Source organism: Meles meles, chromosome 4 (genome assembly GCF_922984935.1).
Source record: "Meles meles chromosome 4, mMelMel3.1 paternal haplotype, whole genome shotgun sequence".
Classification (NCBI taxonomy): Eukaryota; Metazoa; Chordata; class Mammalia; order Carnivora; family Mustelidae; genus Meles; species Meles meles.
In genome coordinates, this window is record NC_060069.1 from 114,429,432 (window position 1) to 114,448,562 (window position 19,131).

At 39.4% G+C, this 19,131-nt stretch overlaps 1 protein-coding gene across 2 annotated transcripts in view; it reads right to left on the reverse strand.

Annotated features, from left to right (window-relative positions):
• Positions 1-16,061, reverse strand: part of TMEM45A (transmembrane protein 45A) — a 69,882-nt gene extending 53,821 nt beyond the window's left edge. Inside the window, exon 1 of one of the 2 annotated variants that reach the window (XM_046002858.1) lies at positions 15,743-16,061. The gene's annotated coding sequence lies outside the window, so the exon portion shown is untranslated. Of the gene's footprint in view, positions 1-5,572; positions 5,677-15,742 lie in introns of those variants that run through there. The other variant, XM_046002860.1, reaches the window with a different exon arrangement.
• Positions 16,062-19,131: the final 3,070 nt, after the last annotated feature.

Genomic DNA, 19,131 nt, shown 5'->3' on the forward strand with positions numbered 1-19,131 from the left:
TTGAGATACAAGGTTAAAATGCAAAAGTAAGTGGGACTGCTTTCCTAAGGCAAAGGAAACCATCAGCAGAATGAAAAGGCAACCTATAGAATGGGAGAAAATATTGTCAAATCATATCCAAAATATATAAAGAACTCATACAACGCAATAATGAAAAAAATTAAAAATCAAATTTAAAAATGGACAGAGAAATTGAATAAACATTTTTCCAAGAAAGACATACAAATGGTCAATGGGTGTGCAAAAAGATGTTTAACACCCCTAATCATCAGGGAAGTGCAAATCAAAACCACAGTGAGATACCACCTCACACCTGTTAGAATGGCTATTGTCAAAAAGGAAAAATAACAAGTACTGTGAAGGATGTAGAGTAAAGAACACTGTTGGTGGTAATGGAAACTGGTACAGCCACTATGAAAAACAATATGAAGGTTCCTCAAGAAACTGAAAATGGAAATACCATATGATGCAACAATTTTACTACTTGACATTTACCTAAAGAAAAAAAAAAATCACTACCTCAAAAAGATATCTGCATCTCCATGTTTATTGCAGCATTATTTACAAGCCACGATGTGGAAACAACCTAATTGTCCAACAACAGATGAATGGATAAGGAAAATGTAGTGTATATATATATATATATATATATATATATATATATACACACACACATATAAAAGAAAGAAATCCTGCCACTTGGGACAACACGGATGGACCTTGAGAGCATTATGCTAAGCAAAATAAGCCAGGTTGGAAACAACCTAATTGTCCAACAACAGATGAATGGATAAGGAAAATGTAGTGTATGTATATATATATACATATATATATATATACACACACACATATAAAAGAAAGAAATCCTGCCACTTGGGACAACACGAATGGACCTTGAGAGCATTATGCTAAGCAAAATAAGACAGACAGAGAAAGATAGGGAGTGTATGATCTCACTTATATGTGGAATCTAAAAATAAAAAAAATAAAAACAACAAAACCTGTAGATATAGAGAACAGAGTAGTGTTTGCCAGAGGTGGGGGAAGAAATGGTGATAAAATGGGTAGAAGTAGACAAAAGGTATAAATTTCCAGTTATGAGATAAACAAGTCCTGGGGGTAAAATGCTCAACACGGTTACTATAATTAGTAATACTGTATTGAATATTTGAAAGTTGCTAAGAAAGTAGATCTTAAAAGTTCTCATCACGCACACAAAAAATTGTAAGTGTGTGTGGTGATGGATGTTAACTAGTGATCATTATGTTATATATACACATACCAAATCATTATCTTGTATACCTAAAATTAATTCAATGCTATATATTATATCTCAACAGAAAGGAAAAGAAAACAACAAATTGGCCCAATTAAAAAGTGGGCTAAAGACCTGAAAAGACACCTCACCAAGGAAGACATGCAGATTGCAAATAAGCATGTGAGAAGATGCTCAGTAAGTATGTCGTCAGGGAATTATAAATTTAAAAACAGTGAGATACTACTACACACATATTAAAATGGCTAAAATCCATAACACTGACAGTACCAAATGTTGGTGACAATGTGGAGCAACAGGAACTCTCATTGCTTGTTGATGGGAATGCAATATCGCAACTTTGGAAGACAGGCAGCTTCTCACAAAACTACTCATATTCTTACCATATGCTCCAGCGATCAAACTTTGATATTTAGCCATAGTTGAAAGTGTATATGCACACAAATACCTGCATATGGATGTTCTTACCAGCTTTATTTACAACTGCCAAAACTTGGAAGCAACCAAGATGTCCTTAAGTAGATAAATGGATAAATAAAATGTAATACATCCATAAAATGGGATATTTTTCAGTGGTAAAAGGAAATGAACTATCAAGCTACAAAAAGACATGGAATAAACTTAAATGCATATGACTAAGTGAAAGAAACCAATCTGAAAATGCTACAATACTACATGATTCCAATTACATGGCATTCTAGGAAAGGCAATAACCATGGAGACAGTAGAAAGATCAGTAGTTGCCAGGGGTTAGGAAGGAGAGAGATGAATGGGCAAAACACTAAGGATTTTTAAGGCATTGAAACTATTCTATATGATACTATAATGGGGGATATGTGCCATTATACATTTGTCAACCCATAGAATGTGCAATACTAAAAGTAAACCATAACATAGTCTAACTTTGAGTGATATTAATGAGTCAATAAAGGTTCATCAAAATGTATCTCTTCACTGAGAGATACAGATTGTGGGGAAAGCTGTATACTTGCAGAGATACGGGATATATGGGAATTCTATACTTCTGCTGAATCTTGCTGTGAATGCAAAACTCTTCTGAAAAATAAATGTTATTTTCCAAAAAAGGCACTGCAGGTAGATGCCCAACGTATAAAGTCACATGAACAATGAAATGAACAGTATCACTTTCCAGAACTCAGCAAAAAGGGAGAATTTATTCTGTATCTGGCATCTAATGAGCATCTTAACACAGCCCCAAAAGAAAAGCCAAAAGTCATATTCTGTGCTTCCAAACAATTTTTGTTTTCATGACCCAAAGCTGGTGAGGACTCCTTGAATCAACAGGAGGGAGTGGAGGAGTCAGCAAGCACTCCTACTCACTGGAGATTGTGTCTAGTATGCTGCAGGGGAACTCTCTTTGTACCTTCACAGAAACCAACTATGTCCCAGCCAGCCGAGTCACCCTCTGGCCTTGGCCCAGGAAAGAGCCTCCCAGAAATAACTGCCACATTCCACAGTCACTTTCAGCTTCTGCAGGCCTATTGGTATGATCAAAGCCCTAAAGAACCACAGTCACAGCTGGAGAAGCTTCTTTGTGAGTGCCAGTTTTTTCCTCTTTCACTACCATGTTGCTCCATTCTGCTCATTTCCTTTCTCTGAAATCCCTCTAGTTTATCCTAATTTCAAAAGCTCTATTTTCCCTGCTCTATACCTATAATAAGACAAGTGCTAAAACATAGTTATTGCTTGGGCATCACCAATAGGAGATAAGAACAAGCATCAACCAGCTCCTCATGATCATACCCCCAGTGCATCCTCCTAGAAGGGCCTAAGTTTCATGTGAAGGCAATGTGCACAGCTGTTCTGAGAGCACCCCAGCTCAGGATGCAGCCACATCTCTATCACCAGATGTGAAGGAGGTAATAACAGGCTCTGTTGGTATAATGGTACCCCAACAGAAGCTGAAGAGAACCCACCTGGGGGAGTATCCCTTGGTGTTTGTTTGCCAGCCCATTTCAAAAGAATTTAAGATTGCTTACAAAGATTGGGAACATAGGAATGAGGAAAATGGGAAGTTGAGGGGCTTGCAATTTCTGGATTGGGATTGAGAAAAGTTTGCCTACAATTGAATGACCTCTAACTTCACAGTTCCCCACCTCATTCTGTCTCTTTTTTAACAGTCCTGCATGATTCTAGCTTTCTTGTCAAGGTCACCAAAGACCTCCATATTGCTAAATTCAATGGCCAATTCTGTCTCAGCTTACTTGAGCCACTAGCAGAATTTCATAAAGCTGATCACTGCCTGCTCCTTGGAATATATTCTTCCTGTTATTTTTCCTCTTCACTAGTCCCTCCTTCCTTTCTGTTTTCTCCTAATCCCTAACTTCTTAGAATTAGAATGTCCTAGGGCTCAGTTTTTAGTGTTCTGCTCTATCTCCTCAGTACTGCGGAATCTCATCCCTTTTCACATTCAACAGTATGCCACATGCCCACAACACTCCGATTTTTATTCACAGCCTAGACTTCTCCCCAGAACCCTAGACTCCTTATGTCCACTAGCCTACTTGGCTGTCCAACATACATCTCAAACTCAAAAGTATCCAAAGCAGATCTCTTGACACCCCAACCAGATCTGCCTACTCACGGTTTTCCTCCACTCAATGACAACTACATTCTCCCAGGGTCACCAAAAACTTTACAGTATCCTTGACTCCTCTCTTTCTCTCATTTCCCACATCCAATCTGTTGGAAAATCCTGTAGCTCTATATCCAAAATATGCTCAGGATCTGACCTCTTCTCACCACCTCCCCTGAGGCCACTCTGGCACAGGCCGGGGTTATTAAAATAGTCTCCGAACTGGATTCTGCTTCCACCTTTGCTCCTTTCAGACTATTCTTAACACAGAAGTCAGTGTTATCCTGTTGAGATGCAAGTCATGCACAACTCCTCACAATGGCCTACATTGTTCCATATGATTTAGTCCCCAACACTTCTCCAGGCCCCTCTCCTCTCATCTACTCCCTATCAGCCACCCTGGTCTCCCTGCTTCTTCTTGAACACACCAGGCTCTCCTCTACCTTCAGGTCTTTGTATTTGCTATTCCTCTTACTTGAAATACTCTACCCCCTCATCTCATCTAAGCCTTTGTTCAAAGAGCCTCTCAATGAGGCATTCCCTGATCACTCTACTTACAACTTCCCCATCCCCTTTTCCTCCTTTATTTTCCCTATAATACAACCTCTTCTAACATACTACATAACTTACTGACTTATTTTGTTTATTGCAATTAGAAGAAAAGCTTCATGAATGTTAAGATTCTTTTCTATTTTACTTTGCTGTTTAGAACTGTTCCTGGCATATAGTAAGTGGTTCAGTATGTAAGTGTTGGATAGATGAACAGAGGCATAAATAGATGAATGAGTGAATGGATGGATGGATGGATGGATGGATGGATGAGTGGATGGATGAATTGGTGGACTGAAAGAGTGGATAGCAGGACTTGTGCTTTGGCTGCCAGATTCCTGAATATCCCAGAGAGGGGAAATGTCACAAATCAAGCAGAAATCAGCATGTAAGACACAGATCTCCCCACATCTACTCTACCTATGTAACTACAATGCTAGATCCTAACATAAAATGAAGTGAAATGTCCATGGAACCATTAGAATTGGACTAGGCTTAGCTTTGTCTCAATTAGCCATAGCCCACAGTAACTTGGCTGAGAAAACAATCATGAGTACAGGAGTTGTGAATGGTAAGCCAAGACTCCAATGCTAGAGAAGGTGACTAGAGGAGGTGTTGATAACACTAAAGGTACCAGTTTCTACTGAGTTGTTAATGTGTGACAAGTACAACACAAGGCTCTTGGCTAACTTTATTTCATTAACTCCTTGCCACACTGGGAAAAAGGTATTACTACCCCTATTTTACAAATCAGGAAACTGAAGTTCAGAGAGGTAAGTTATTTTCACAATATCCCAAATACACAGTAAAAGTCGGGATTCAAACTAGATCTATATAACTCAAAAGTTCTTATTCTTTACATAGTAAAGGTTACTCTTGAAATGGTGAACCAACCTTTGACTGTTTCAGATCAATTCTCCCTTCCTAATCCTTCACCACACTTAGTCTCAGTATAGCAAACATCTTAGAATTGGAGAAGAAAGGAGTAGTTAAAACTGAGTCTTTGTTTCTTAATTAATGCTGAAAATTTACCAACAGAATAAAAAATCAGTATGCTGAAATAGGACAACTTTCAGTCAATTTTATGCACTTTCACACACCCACATGCACACCAAAGACAACTAATAGGAAAACACAACAGTTAAACTTACCACACTACCCTCATCCAAATCTCTCATGGGTTGTAAGAACCAAAGATGTGCCGGCTTGTAGCTAACAATCCTGGCAGATGCTGCTTAATACTCAAGAAAGAAAAGCATATTTCACCAGCATCAGCCTTGCAACAGCCCCAGAGAAATCTCTTTCTCCTCCCACTCATGTTTCTCCCTAAACATTGTATACACTGTTAGTGGCCTCCACCTCCACCCAACTTACAGAAACCTGGCCCATTACACCCTGCAATTAATATCATCAGACTTGTAAGTCTGATTGTCAACCTACTGGGCGTGTTCTCACTTACCAGAAGACACCTGTCCTTTGCAGTCAGGGAGGCACTACTGACTTACTGTCAAAGTATTTCTCTAAAACCTGCAAGGTATTTACTTTCATTTATTCCCACTGTCACCAAGTCTGCCTCTGGACTAATCATTTCTATAAAATTGTTCAACCAGCCAACTTAGGTGTTCAGTGTATAAACACAGCAAATGTAGAAGGTTCCCACAGGGATTAGGCCTACCCATGACTTTGTTTCCCTTACATGGGCCAATCCACCAACTAGCTCACACCCACCCCTACCCAAGGGCATCTATGAAGACTAAGAAAAAAACCAGGAATGAATATTCACAATCATGCTGCTAGTTTTAGAGTTTGGACTCACCAACCAAAAAGAATATTTCTTGGTTCTTGCTTTAAAAATAAGAACCACTAGAGTGTGTGTAGAATGTACCTGTGAAATTCAATTTGTGCTATCAAGAGCCCATAAAACAAAGTAAAACAAGGAGATTTAGAAAGAAGTATTTTTCAAAGGATGGAAGTAACCACATGTTGCCAACACCTGACTCACCCTTTTAACTCCAGTCTCTAAATTAGTACAGAAATTGTTCCAGAAATGCAGAAGATCCTCTGAAGACCTCCTATTAAGGGAGATCGAACATTCAATCAATAAAAACAAGAGAATTTGTTTTTATGAAAGAAAAAACAGTTTCATTAGGTGCTCATCTGGATACATAAACTTGGAAGAAAGTGATGAAACAGGCCTCTGATTTTATTTTCTCACCTTTGTTACACCTGAGTGACCCTGAAAGCTGAGAGAGAAAACCAGCTATATGGTTTGCAGGGCCCAGAGCAAAAAGAAAATGTGGAGTCCCTTGTTTATAAATTGTTGAAAATCTCAAGATAGTGACAGCAGAGCATTAAAACAAGATTGGGGCCCCTCTAAAACTGGAACCCTGTCACAAAGTGGGCACTGCAGGAAAAGAACTTGTCCTCTGAGTGCTGGAAAGAGACCTGAGAGAAACTGTGGCTGAATTACATGCTCTCGAGCATCATTCCTTCTGGGTGGAGTGTTCTAGAAAGCTCAAAGTCTCACGAAGTGTTATTCCATTCCAACTGGATTGATCTGGAAAGATAAATCTTGCAGGAGTGGACTCAGTAAGAAATCTGAGTGCTTGCTGGTAGAAAATTTCCTATACTTTTGTTTAGAGAAAAGATTACTTTATCAAGTTGGAAGAGTCCTCTTTCGTCATCGGCTTAGTAATGGTTCAATTTCATAAGAACTGACCACAAAAAAATGTAAGACTCAACTTTATGGCTAAGGGAGTAAGTCTTCAAGAAAACTTTCAACAAAAGTTTTGAGATGACTGGTTCAGTCATCCCTTTTTTTCTCTTTCTGCTTCTTAACTAGTCTTAAGTTCACTTTTATTCCTGCTTTTTTAGTCAATATGGACTCAGAACTGCCCTTAATGAATTCCTTCTCAAATTATACCCACAGGAAAAAGACAAAAAGACAAACTTTGGTTTGGGGATAGTGGAGGAAAGGGTATTTCTAAACATTATTTGTTAACTGAAACATGGAAAAGTAAAGTGATGATGTGCCAAACAATGAGGAAAGAAGATACCCTTTGAGCCCACAGCCTTTCCTGAAAATTTACTTTTTTAGGCCTTAACAAGTTCCTCATTAACAATAGTCCATTTCCAAATCTGGAAATATGCTTTATGATTCAGCACAAGCAGTGATCGATAATGTACCAAAAGGAAAATTCAGAAGCATAAATGGGCTCCGTAAGAGTCAAAGCTGTTTTTTCATAAAATGTAGGACTGTGCTATCTGAATGTAGTAGAGGATGCTTTTTCAGTGATAGCCCAATCTTATTTTAAATTATTTTTATTTGAATGTAGTTAACACACAATGCTATATCAGCTCCCACTGTACAACACAGTTTATACATTATGCTATGTTCACCACAAGTGTAGCCACCATCTGTCACCATACAATATAATTACAATACCATTGACTATATTCCCAGCACTGTGCCTTTTAGTCCCATGATTTATTCATTCCATAACTGGAACCCTGTATCACACTCCCTTTCACTCATTTTGCCCACTCTCTTACCCTCTCCCCACCCAATAGGGAACCATCAGTTTGTTCTCTGTATTTATAGGTCTGACTATGCTTTTTGTGTGTTTATTCTCTTCTGAAAAACTCAACTCCCATCCAAGAAACAAACAGAATGTCACCACCTATCAGGGTGCAGAACCAGTTTCATCCACTCACCCCACCCTTTCTTACTCATTACCGCCATGAAACATAAATAATTTTAAATAATGCCAAAAGCAAAACCAACAACACTTAACCCAATTAATAAGACAATAATTAGATATTATCAAGCTTTTTACACATTTATCTCCAGGAACCATAGTCTTTGTCCTGAATTGCATCTTCCTGGCAGACTAATGGTCTCTCATATATACAGGAGTACAGAAGGTTCTGTAGAGTCTGAGCTCATCAGATAGAGGAAGAAGGCTCTCACCCATGATCTCTTCATCTTTTCTGAATCTCTCTCTCTTTCTCAATGGAAAACATGAGAGGAACAGAATCTCCTTCAAACAATGCTGATTTGGTGGAAATTAAAGTGGAAAATGGACTTCATCTATCATCTAGTGTGGCTGTTCTTACTGCTGTTATTATTGTTAAATATTGCAAATGAATCATTTCTGCTATGAGAACCATCACAGTGACTTGGGAATACTGACCATCATCCATCCCTACATCCCAATCATTAGTATGGTCATCGCTAAAATTAAAGTTCTCTAAGACTTCTGACTGAAAGCTTCCTTCTAGATGAAAAAGTGATGTTGGTACCTCTCACTTAAAAGGCAAACTGACTTCCAGTTTTCCCAAAGACTGAGCTTTTAGTCCCTATCCTCCAAAGAAAGTAAGACCTTTACCACATGATAGTAATAATATCCTGTTGTCATCTTAAGTAGGAGCTTTCCCAATAAATGATCTGGGTTACAACAAACTGAAAAACAGAGTTTTCAGCATCTGAGATATGTGTAAGTTGTATGAAGCAACAATATATCTGCATAGATAAAGTGGGAAGGAATGATAAGGTGCTCAGCACCAGCCAAACTGAAAAAAACCCGTTTTATTCTATAAATTTATCAAGTCACTAAGTTGTACACCTGAAACTAATGTAACATTGCATGTCAACTACACTCAAAAATTTTTTTGTTCACCATTTCTTTGTCTTTTTTTTAACTTTATTTTATTTTTTCAGTGTTCTAAGATTCATTGTTTATGCATCACACTCAGTGCTCCATGCAATACATGTCCAAATTTTTTTTAAAAGGAAAATTTGTTCTAGCAGCAAAGCATCTATGCAGAGATATCCAGATGGGGTGTCAGACTGGACTTCAAGGAAGCAGTGGAGCAGAGAAACAGAGAAAATATCCAGTTCTCAGAGGGAGAAGAGACAGCCCAGGCTCAAAGCCCCCACCTAAGGTATGAACCTCTAGAGCTTTAAGCCCATGCCTGACCCCAGGGCATCCTTCTCTGATCCAGCCTCCTATCTTTAGTAATGAAATCAAGCCCTGCCCTTTCAACTTCAGTCACAGTTCCAACTGGACTTTGTGAATTCACTCCCCATGTGCCTCTGTTGGGTTTCAAAGGCTTCTGGTTCTAGACTCTGGCTTAGTCAAACCCCTTAGACCTATCAGCAGATTTTGGCAGCCCTGCTTTGGCCCTTGCTTCTCTCCAAGAGGCCTTCAATTCTGAGTCATCCATTAGCCTCAACAAATTACCTTCATCTCATCCCCCACCCATTACCCTCTATTCGTAGCTCCAGCACTTAGGATGCATGATGCATTTGGCCAGTATTACTCTTAGCTGAGTTCACCTCACCATAATCCAATGTGGAGGCTGGTGTTATCAAGCACAGAAAAAGAATCTTAAAAAACAGTAATAGTCATTGAAGAAGAACTTCTATCTCAGAAGCCAAGGTAAAATCAACACAGACCATGGTTTGGCAAACTCTGGCTTATTACATACAAAATGTTAACCATAGTGAAGACCTCAAATGTTTGACTTTTTAATAGTACAAATATGTGCATATAAGTACACCTCCAGGACAGTCAGAGTGTATTTATTCCCATTTTAAACACAACTGCTTCACTATTTTAGGGTGCCAGACATTGTGAATTTTACTTTGTTTGGCACTGAGCATTTTTTTTTATTCCTATAAGAATTACTTTTTTTATCTTACAATTCCACTTCTAGGTTTATACCCAAAAGAACTGAAAGCAGGAATTCCAACAGATAATTGTACACTGATGTTCAGAGCAGCACTATTTATAATAATTAAAAGATGGCACATTGGTTAAGGGTCTTCAAAGAAATAGAATCAATAGGATATCTGTCTATATCTACACAACTACATGTCTATATCTACTCTCTCTATATAGCTAAATCTATAGCTATATGATATAGAGAGAGGGACTTATTTTAGGAATTGGCTACCATGATTACGGAGGCTGGCAAGTCTAAAATCTTCAGGATAAGCCAGCAGGCTAGAAACTCAAGGAAGAGATGATGATGCCGTTTAAGTCCAAAGGCTGTGTGCCGACAAAACTCTCTGTTGTCAAAAGGAGGTCAGTCTTTTTCTATGAGGGCCTTCAGTTGATTAGACTAGCCCCATCCACATAATGGAGACCTATCTACTTTACTCAAGTCTACTAATCTAGATGTTAATCTCATCTAAAAAAATACCTTCGCAGAAACATCTAGAATAAGCTTTGCCTTATTTGGTTAGTGTGGCCTAACCAAGCTGATGCAAAAAATTTGCCATCACAGATGGAAACAACCCAAATGTCTTTCAACCAATGAATGGATAAACAAAATGTGATATACACATACAATGGAATATTATTCAACCTTAAAAATACCTTCTATAACATGGATGAACCTTGAAGACATTATGCTAAGTGAAATAAGCCATTCATCAAAGGACAAACATTGTATAATTACATTTATATGAGGTACATAGGGTAATCAAATTCCTAAAGACAGTACAATGGTGGTTGCCAGTCAGGGAAGGTAACAGTCATTGTTTAATGACTATGAAGTTTCATTTTGGTAAGAAAGTTCTGGAGATAGATGTGATTCTGCACAACAATGTGAAGGTATTTAATGCCATTGAACTACACATTTTTTTAAAATGGTTAAAATGGCCAATTTTATGCTTTTTTACCAAAATAAACAATGAATTGCTTTATTTATTTATCTCCCACTTTATAATAATAAATGCAACATAATAAATCCTCCTAGAGAAACTGACTTATTCAAGGTGCACTAGTAAGAAGCAGATCTGGGATTGAAATCCTCACAGTCTGACTCCAAAGTCTATGTGCTCAGTCAGAGTGCTATACTGAGAAGACTGTCTCCATTAACATAATGAAGTACAAAGCAAATTAAAATATTTTTCAAATACTAGTTTAGAGTTGATACAAGACTTAAAGAATATAAAAGACTTAAAAAATGAAGTACAAAAAAGATGTCAAATCCAGGCTAGGTATAATGGGACACCTAAAATAATCCTGCATCAATCTTCATCATGAGAAGTTCTTATTCCAAAATCATAGCATCTCCAGGAATAAGAGACTAAACTTTGAAGCCCAAGAAATAGAAGTAGAATATTTAACTGACACCTGCCCCATTTTCCCACAAGCCTTAAAACATTTCAGTTTCTCTATTTTTTTTTTAATAAATATGTTGTGGTTCTAAACCACAATATATTCAATGATGAAAAACGGAGCTTTTCCACCATTTTCATGAATAAAATAAGGTTTTCCACTCCTCGTATTTTTTAAAGATTTTATTTATCTATTTGACAGAGAGAGAGACAGTGAGTAAGGGAACACAAGCATGGGGAATGGGAAAGGAAGAAGCAGGCTTCCCCCTGAGCAGGAAGCCTGATGTGAGGCTTTAACCCAGGACCCCGGGATCATGACCTGAGCCAAAGGCAGATGCTTAACAATTCAGCCACCCAAGCACCCCACTCTTGGTACTTTTATTCAACATAGTACCAGAAGCCCCAGCCACAGCAATCAGACAAGGAAAAGAAATAAAAGGCACCCAAATTGGTAAGGAAGAATTAAAATTTCACTATTTATAGATGACATGATACTCTATATAGAAAACCCTAAAGACTCCACCAAAAAACTACTAGAATTTATTAAAAAAATCAGTAAAATTGCAGGATACAAAATTAATATACAGAAACCTGTTGCGTTTCTATATACTAATAATGAAGCAGCAGAAAGAGAAATTAAGAAAACAATTCTACTTATAATTGCATTAAAAAGAATAAAATACCTAGGAATAAACTTAACCAAAGAGGTGAAACATCTGTACTGCAAAATATCAAATACTGCTGAAAGAAATTGAAGAAGACACAAACAAGTGGGAAACTATGCCATGCTCATGGATTGGAGAAACCAATATTGTTACAAATACTATGTCATTTCACTCATATGTAGAACTTAAGAAACAAAACAAATGAACAAAATATAAGGAGTCAAACAAAAGAATAGACTCTTAAATACAGAAAACAAATTGGTGGTTGCCTGAATGGACGTGGATGGGGGAGGGGTGAAGTAGATAAAGAGAACTAAGAGTACAATTATTGTGATTAGCACTGACTAATGTATAGAATTGTTAAATTATTTTACACCTGAAATTAACGTAACACTGTATGTGAATTATATTTCTATTAAAAAAATTGTGGTCCCATTTTTATTTTCAAATTATGTTTAGATCTATACCTGTGAGTAGACCCTTAAAGAAGGACTGAAAGGATATAGACCAAACCGGTAACAAAGGCACCCTCTGAGGAGAGTAGTAAAATGAGAAGAAACCAGGTAAATAAAGGCGAAACCATTGCTTCTGACTCTTAAACATTTTGTTTTCAAAAAGGATATTCATTTGGCTGATATTTACTGAATATCTACTATACATCTGGGTATTAAGGTGGGTTTTGTTCAAACAAGATGAAAAGACAGAGTGCTAGCCTGCAATGTGCCCCATCTAATGAATGAGCAAAATGTCTTCTGTCTCCAAACACAGCACATCCCATAGACATGATTCATGTTGATATTCTGGACCCTCCAGGGAAATTTTACCAGCTCAATTCTTCAAATGTGCCCTTCCCTTCCCATGATCCTACTTCCATGGACTTCTTGACTATCATCATAACAAGCAAGAGTAGAGTGTAGCCTAGTGTTTAAGGCTTTGGCTCTAGAGTTAGACTGGCTGTGTACCTGCCATTTCTTCACTGTGTGACCTTGGGTAAGTCTCTTAAGATGTCTGTGTGTCTGTCCCCTCAGTCAACAGGTAAGAGGATTACATGAGCTAAATTACATTAAGCCCTCAGAATAACATTTGCCATGTACTAAGTGGCCAAGAAATGTTAGCCACAGACGTCTTAAAGAGCTATCTGCAAGCAACAGACTGTCCCAGAAATGAGGAGAGAAGAAAAAAGATCATCCAAGAGAGCTGGAACCTTAGGGATAGTTTTACAAATGACAGCACAAAGAAGGGTATAATGGCTCCAGGTCTTGCCCGAGGTCATACAGGTGGTCAGCAGCAGCACCAGGGCCAGAACTCAGGTTCTCTCTGCCCCAGCACAATGCCCTCAAGGAAGAGAAAGCAGGAGAGCACCAACCTGATGCATGTAGGTTTACCTGACAGGTCTTACCTACTTCCATAACTGTGAACTACAAATTTACAAGTATTAACGCATGAAGAGATGATTCTCTCAGCAGAGGGAGAAAGAGCTGCTCTGCAGATACAGTGTGTATGGGAGAATGGGAGAGTTGGAACAATCACATCCATATCAAAGACTTTAGGGCAAGGCCTATCTCTAAAAAGTGTCAGGAATAATAGCCCAGAATACCAGACAGACACCATGGAGTCTAAAAGGAATGGCCCAGCTCATTGCTCAGTCCTAACCACACAGCCTGCTGGCCCTGAAGAGAGGTCACAGAAGTAGTGGAATGGACAAGGAGCATATGATGGACAGGACCCCAGAAAGAGATTGTTCCATAAACACCTCCACCATATAACTGCTGCCATTTCAGCTTACCCCACCCATCTATGTCCCAGGCCTCCCCTTCCCCACTGTCCTCTCCTGCTTCTCCCACCTGTCCAATGCTTCCACCCATGCACCTTTCACATATTATCCTGCATCACAACCCATTGTCCCCAAGGATAGACCCATATTTTCCAGCCTTGGTTCTTTGACCATGTTTCCCCTTTCTCCTAGAGTGCCTGCCACCTGCTGTTCCATGAACCCTTTACTCTCAACCAAACCTTTTGGCAAAATCCTTTCCCAGAAAACCAAACTTTTATGAATCCATCCTACAACAAGAAGTCGTCTTTCCATTCTTTGCACTCCCAGAATCTTCTAGCTCTCTCTCTGGCACCTGATAAATTCTACTCTCTTCTCAAGACTCTCTCTCCTTTACAGCCTTATATAGTGCATTATTAATAAGAAGTCAGCACTCAGTAAATGCTAGTTGCTAATCTGGGGGGTCAGAATGGTAGCTGAGAACCTGACATGAAGCTGAGGAAGCCGGGAAGGAAGGAAAGGAGAGTACAGAAAAGACTTACAATGTGCCAGAACTACTGTTTAGCCTATATTAACTCACTTAGTCCTTGACACAACCCATGAGATAAGTAGGTATTAATATCTCCACATTACAGAGGAGGAAACTGAGGCACAGATAGTCTGAATAACGTACCCAAGGTTCAAACAGAGGGATTGTGAGTTGAACCAAGCCAGCAGGCTCTTTCTATTGTTTCTCTGCAACTCTGTTCCTTCTAACCCTGCATCCCTGAAAACCACGTCAACTGTTCCATCCACTGTTTGCACCACCGTTCTGATTCAAAAACACCCTGAAACTTGGCAATTATGGCACTAAATCTCCACCCATTGCTTTCTGAACCAGAAATTACACATCAGTTCTGGTTAGATCTGCCATGACAATAAATAATATATGACAAAGTCTCAAATCCAAAACATTGTTTAAACAAATTATAGATATTTTGAATGGAATGGACCTCAGGCCATTCACCTAGCTCAACATTTGCCATCATTTCCCTTTCTAAATTCTGAAATATGTGTCACAATTACTCCCAAGTATACACATCTAATTATCACTCTAAATATTACTTTGATAGAATTAAGGGATTTACATACAATTATAAGGTTATCGACACACACAATTGTCTGTCGCATATTTAATGAGCTTTTGACCAATCGTAAAGGATTTTGGCCCCCTACTATGGATAAGAGAACCTAGAAAAGATGTATTTCATTACAACCATATTCACATGTATGTGAAACAGCAGTTACCTATAGAATTCAGAATGTAAGTTAATATTAAACATCCTATTAACAGAAGCAAAAGTTTTGTTAATTCAGAATAAGTCTGGTAACTTTCTTAATCTTGTATCCAAACAGGGAAGGTGGGGGTGGATAAAGATTTCAGCTTTACAAATATATATCCTGTTCCCACAGAAAAAAATAGGCAAATAAATTTTTCAGTAGTTTCCACTTTGAGATTTGGAGAGGCTTACAACGGGATGCCAGTTAAATTTCTGTTCCCAGGAAATTTTTTAAAATAACACACACGTAACCAAAAAAATGAAATAAAATTGTTAACAAAGCAGAAGGAAAGGAAGCTGGGGTCTGTGCAGTTTGTGGCGGCAAGCGATCTTCTCATCTCCCTGATGAAGACTAGATAATGAGAACAGCAAAAAGACGCAGGAGAGAGAGGTCACAGCGGGAGAAATAAGATATCCAGCACGTCTCCAGAACTTACCCAACTTGGTCTGTTTACTCAACACTACTTTTCTCACTTTGCCAGTTTTAAATCAGACAGCGGCTGGGCTTTGGTTGTTGCTGTTTCTGTTCTTTTGATCCCAGAGCCCCATGAAAATTAAACTGTGTGCTGGATGGGATCTGGCCCCGTCTCAGTTAGCGGAGGAGAAAAGTTTAAGCTTGGATCCTCGGCTGCTTCTTTGGGAATATGAATAATAATAAGTGGTTAGCAGGAGAGAACGTGGGGGACGTGCCCGGCTGACGTCTGGCCCGCGAAGGGGCCGCACAGTTCCCCAGCGCAGCTGTCCAGATGTGCTTCATCTGGTTCCCCCGCGGGGCACGAACCTCGGCGGGCCCACTATCCGAATCTCCAGCTCATTGGTGACCGCGACTCCTCGCTGGCCTCCTATTGGTCAGCCAGCCCGCCACTCTCGAGGATTTCGGCCCGCCCCCGCCCGCCGGGCTAGCTCGCTCCATCCTCGAAAGGAACCTGGAAGTGCAGCGCGGGCGCTGATGTGGCACTCTGCAGCGGCAGCGGGCCCGGGAGGGGCCCGGGATCGAGAGGGGCTCCTGCGCACCCCGACTTTACCCCTGCCCTGGCCCCCGTTATACCCATGCTTTTAGGCCGTTAGGCTGGTCTGTTTAAACATGACGATTGCAGTCTGTTCTTGGGATGAAATTAAGGCACTCCAGAGTTGGCTTAAAGCCCCTGCATTTCCGAGTGGAAGGGACTGCGGCCCCGGGATGCCCACGCCCCCCAAAGGCGTTCAGGCCACGCCTGAGGACTTCATTCTTGCCGCTTTCTCTGGGGAGCCAATAATAAAATTCAAGAGACTGTTTCTTGGGGACAGTATTCTTTTGTTGGGGAAAAAAAAGATTTTAATGAATTCTTCATTGAAGTCATTATTAGCCAGGAAGGTGGCTGTTTCCGCGGGGAAGCCCAGTGTTGGTTACAGGAATGCTTTGGAAGGTTTGGTTGGCTTGGAGTTTTTTGATGGGTGTTGGTAGTTGTGGAAAAATGGGAAATATTGTTTTATTTGTGAGAATTAGGCAGAACTGCACAAAAGGAAACTTTGATCATGGAGAAATCATTGACTGGTTGATTAGCTGGGGTGGAGCGGGGTGGTCTGCAAATCAATTGCAATTATAATGTAAGGACATGATAGAAATGTGAACTCTCTAAGTCACTAAGATGCCAAGAGCATCATTCATTTGGGCCACACACAATGAAATGTTCCAGACCTTGTACTAAACTGCTTTACCCACATTATGATATATAATTCTTACAACCATCTTATCAAGTCGATGCTATAATTATCTCCATTTTCAGATGAGACTACCAAGATGCAGAGAAGCCTGTTCTAACATGCTACCAAGGTCTCCAAATTATGTTTGTGGTACTGCATCATGGGGAATTACCATTATGATCTTACCTGCCATTTGCCAGGGAATGGATCAGAATTTATTGAGTGCATGCCTCTATCTTCTGATGTCCAAAGATTTCACTACACAGACAATGTCCTCATGGTTGTTAAATTTGTTACCTATTGCTGTGTAACATATTACCACAAATTTAGTAGCCTGAAACACCACACATTTATTATTGCACAGTTTCTAAGGGTCGGGACCCCAGGCATTGCTTAATTGGATCTTCTGCTTAGAGTCTCACAAGGTTGCAATCAAGATGTCTGACAGGCTGCATTCTCATTTGAAGGTTCAACAGGAAAAGTATCTGAGAGCTTAGGCTGTTAGCATTCATTTCTTTGCAGTTACAGGGCTGAGTTCTCCATTTCTTTCGGGATATCACCTAACAGCTACCCTTATTTTCTAGAGTCTAACTCTGCAGTTCCTAAAAGCCAGGAGGCGAAGATCATGTGGGTGTGGGGCAGGGAGACCACGTTAAAGTCAGTCTGAGACCGTGGTTTAATCAGACACCTTAGTCTAGGTATCTGATTACTATGTAATCACACCTCCACAAACCCTCCAAAAATTTAAGACCCTGCTCACCAAGTAAAAAAATGTTTGAGTGGATTAAAAATATTCTATCCATCTGGGAGTCATGGAAATCCACAAAGGAGAGTTGGCCAATGAAATTAGTCATGAGTTTGGCTTTCTGGAACATTTGTAATCTGGTGATAGTGCACTTTTTATAACCTTTTTTTTTTTTAATTTGACGGAGAGAGAGGGATCACAAGTAGGCAGAAGGGCAGACAGAGAGAGAGGGGAAAGCAGGCTTTCCACTGAGCAGAGAGCCCGATGCGGGGCTTGATCCCAGGACCCTGAGATCTTGACCTGAGCCGAAGGCAGAGGCTTAACCCACTGAGCCACCCAGGTGCCCCGATAGTGCACTTTTTAATCTAAAAAGTCACTCAGGGATGCCTGGGTGACACAGTGGGTTAAAGCCTGTGCCTTCAGCTCAGGACATGATCCCAAGGTCCTGGGATCGAGCCCCACATTGGGCTCGCTGCTCAGCAGAGAGCCTGCCCTCTCTCTCTCTGCCTGCCTCTCTGCCTAGTTGTGATCTCTATCTGTCAAATAAATAAAATCTTTTAAAAAAAATAAAATAAACAAAAATAAAAATAAAAAAATAAAAAGCCACTCAACAGTGGACTGATGGTCAAGATATATATATATAATCAACCTTCCACACTCATTACCACTGACAAGAATCTGATATTAACCATTGGGACAGTTTCCTCAAAAGTCTACTGAAAAAAAGATTCTTGGGAAATTCTACTTGTAAGATAATGGAGTAGACATAATTTTCCCTATTTCCCCTGCTAGTACAACTAAAAATCCTGACTTAATATCTGGAACACCTTGTTTTATTGTGCTTTGCTTTGTTGTGCTTCTCAGATATTGCGGGTTTTGGTTTGGTTTGGTTTGGTTTGGTTTTTCGTATTGAAGTTGTGACAATCCTGTGTGGAGCAAGCCTAGTGGTGCCATTTTTTTCAAACAGCATTTGTTCACTCTTTGTCTCCAGGTCACATTTTGGTAACTCTCAAAATATTTCAAACTTTTTCATTATTATATTTGTTGTGGTGATCTGTGATCAGTGATTATGACTTGCTGAAAGCTCAGATGGTAGCATTTTTTTAGCAACAAAGAACTTTTTAATTAAGGTGTATACATCATTTTTTAGACATAATGTTATTTCATAGTTAATAGACTATAGTATACTGTAAATATAACTTTTATATGCACTGGGAAACCAAAAGATTCATTTGACTCACTTTGTTGCAATATTTACTTTATTGCAGTGGTCTGGAACTGAACCAGCAATATCTCCAAGGTATGCTTGTATATATAAGCATACGAAGACTTTGAAAGTTTGCAAAAAGCAGGTAGACAAGCTAATAATCTAGGGACCCAAGGAAACTACAGACAAAT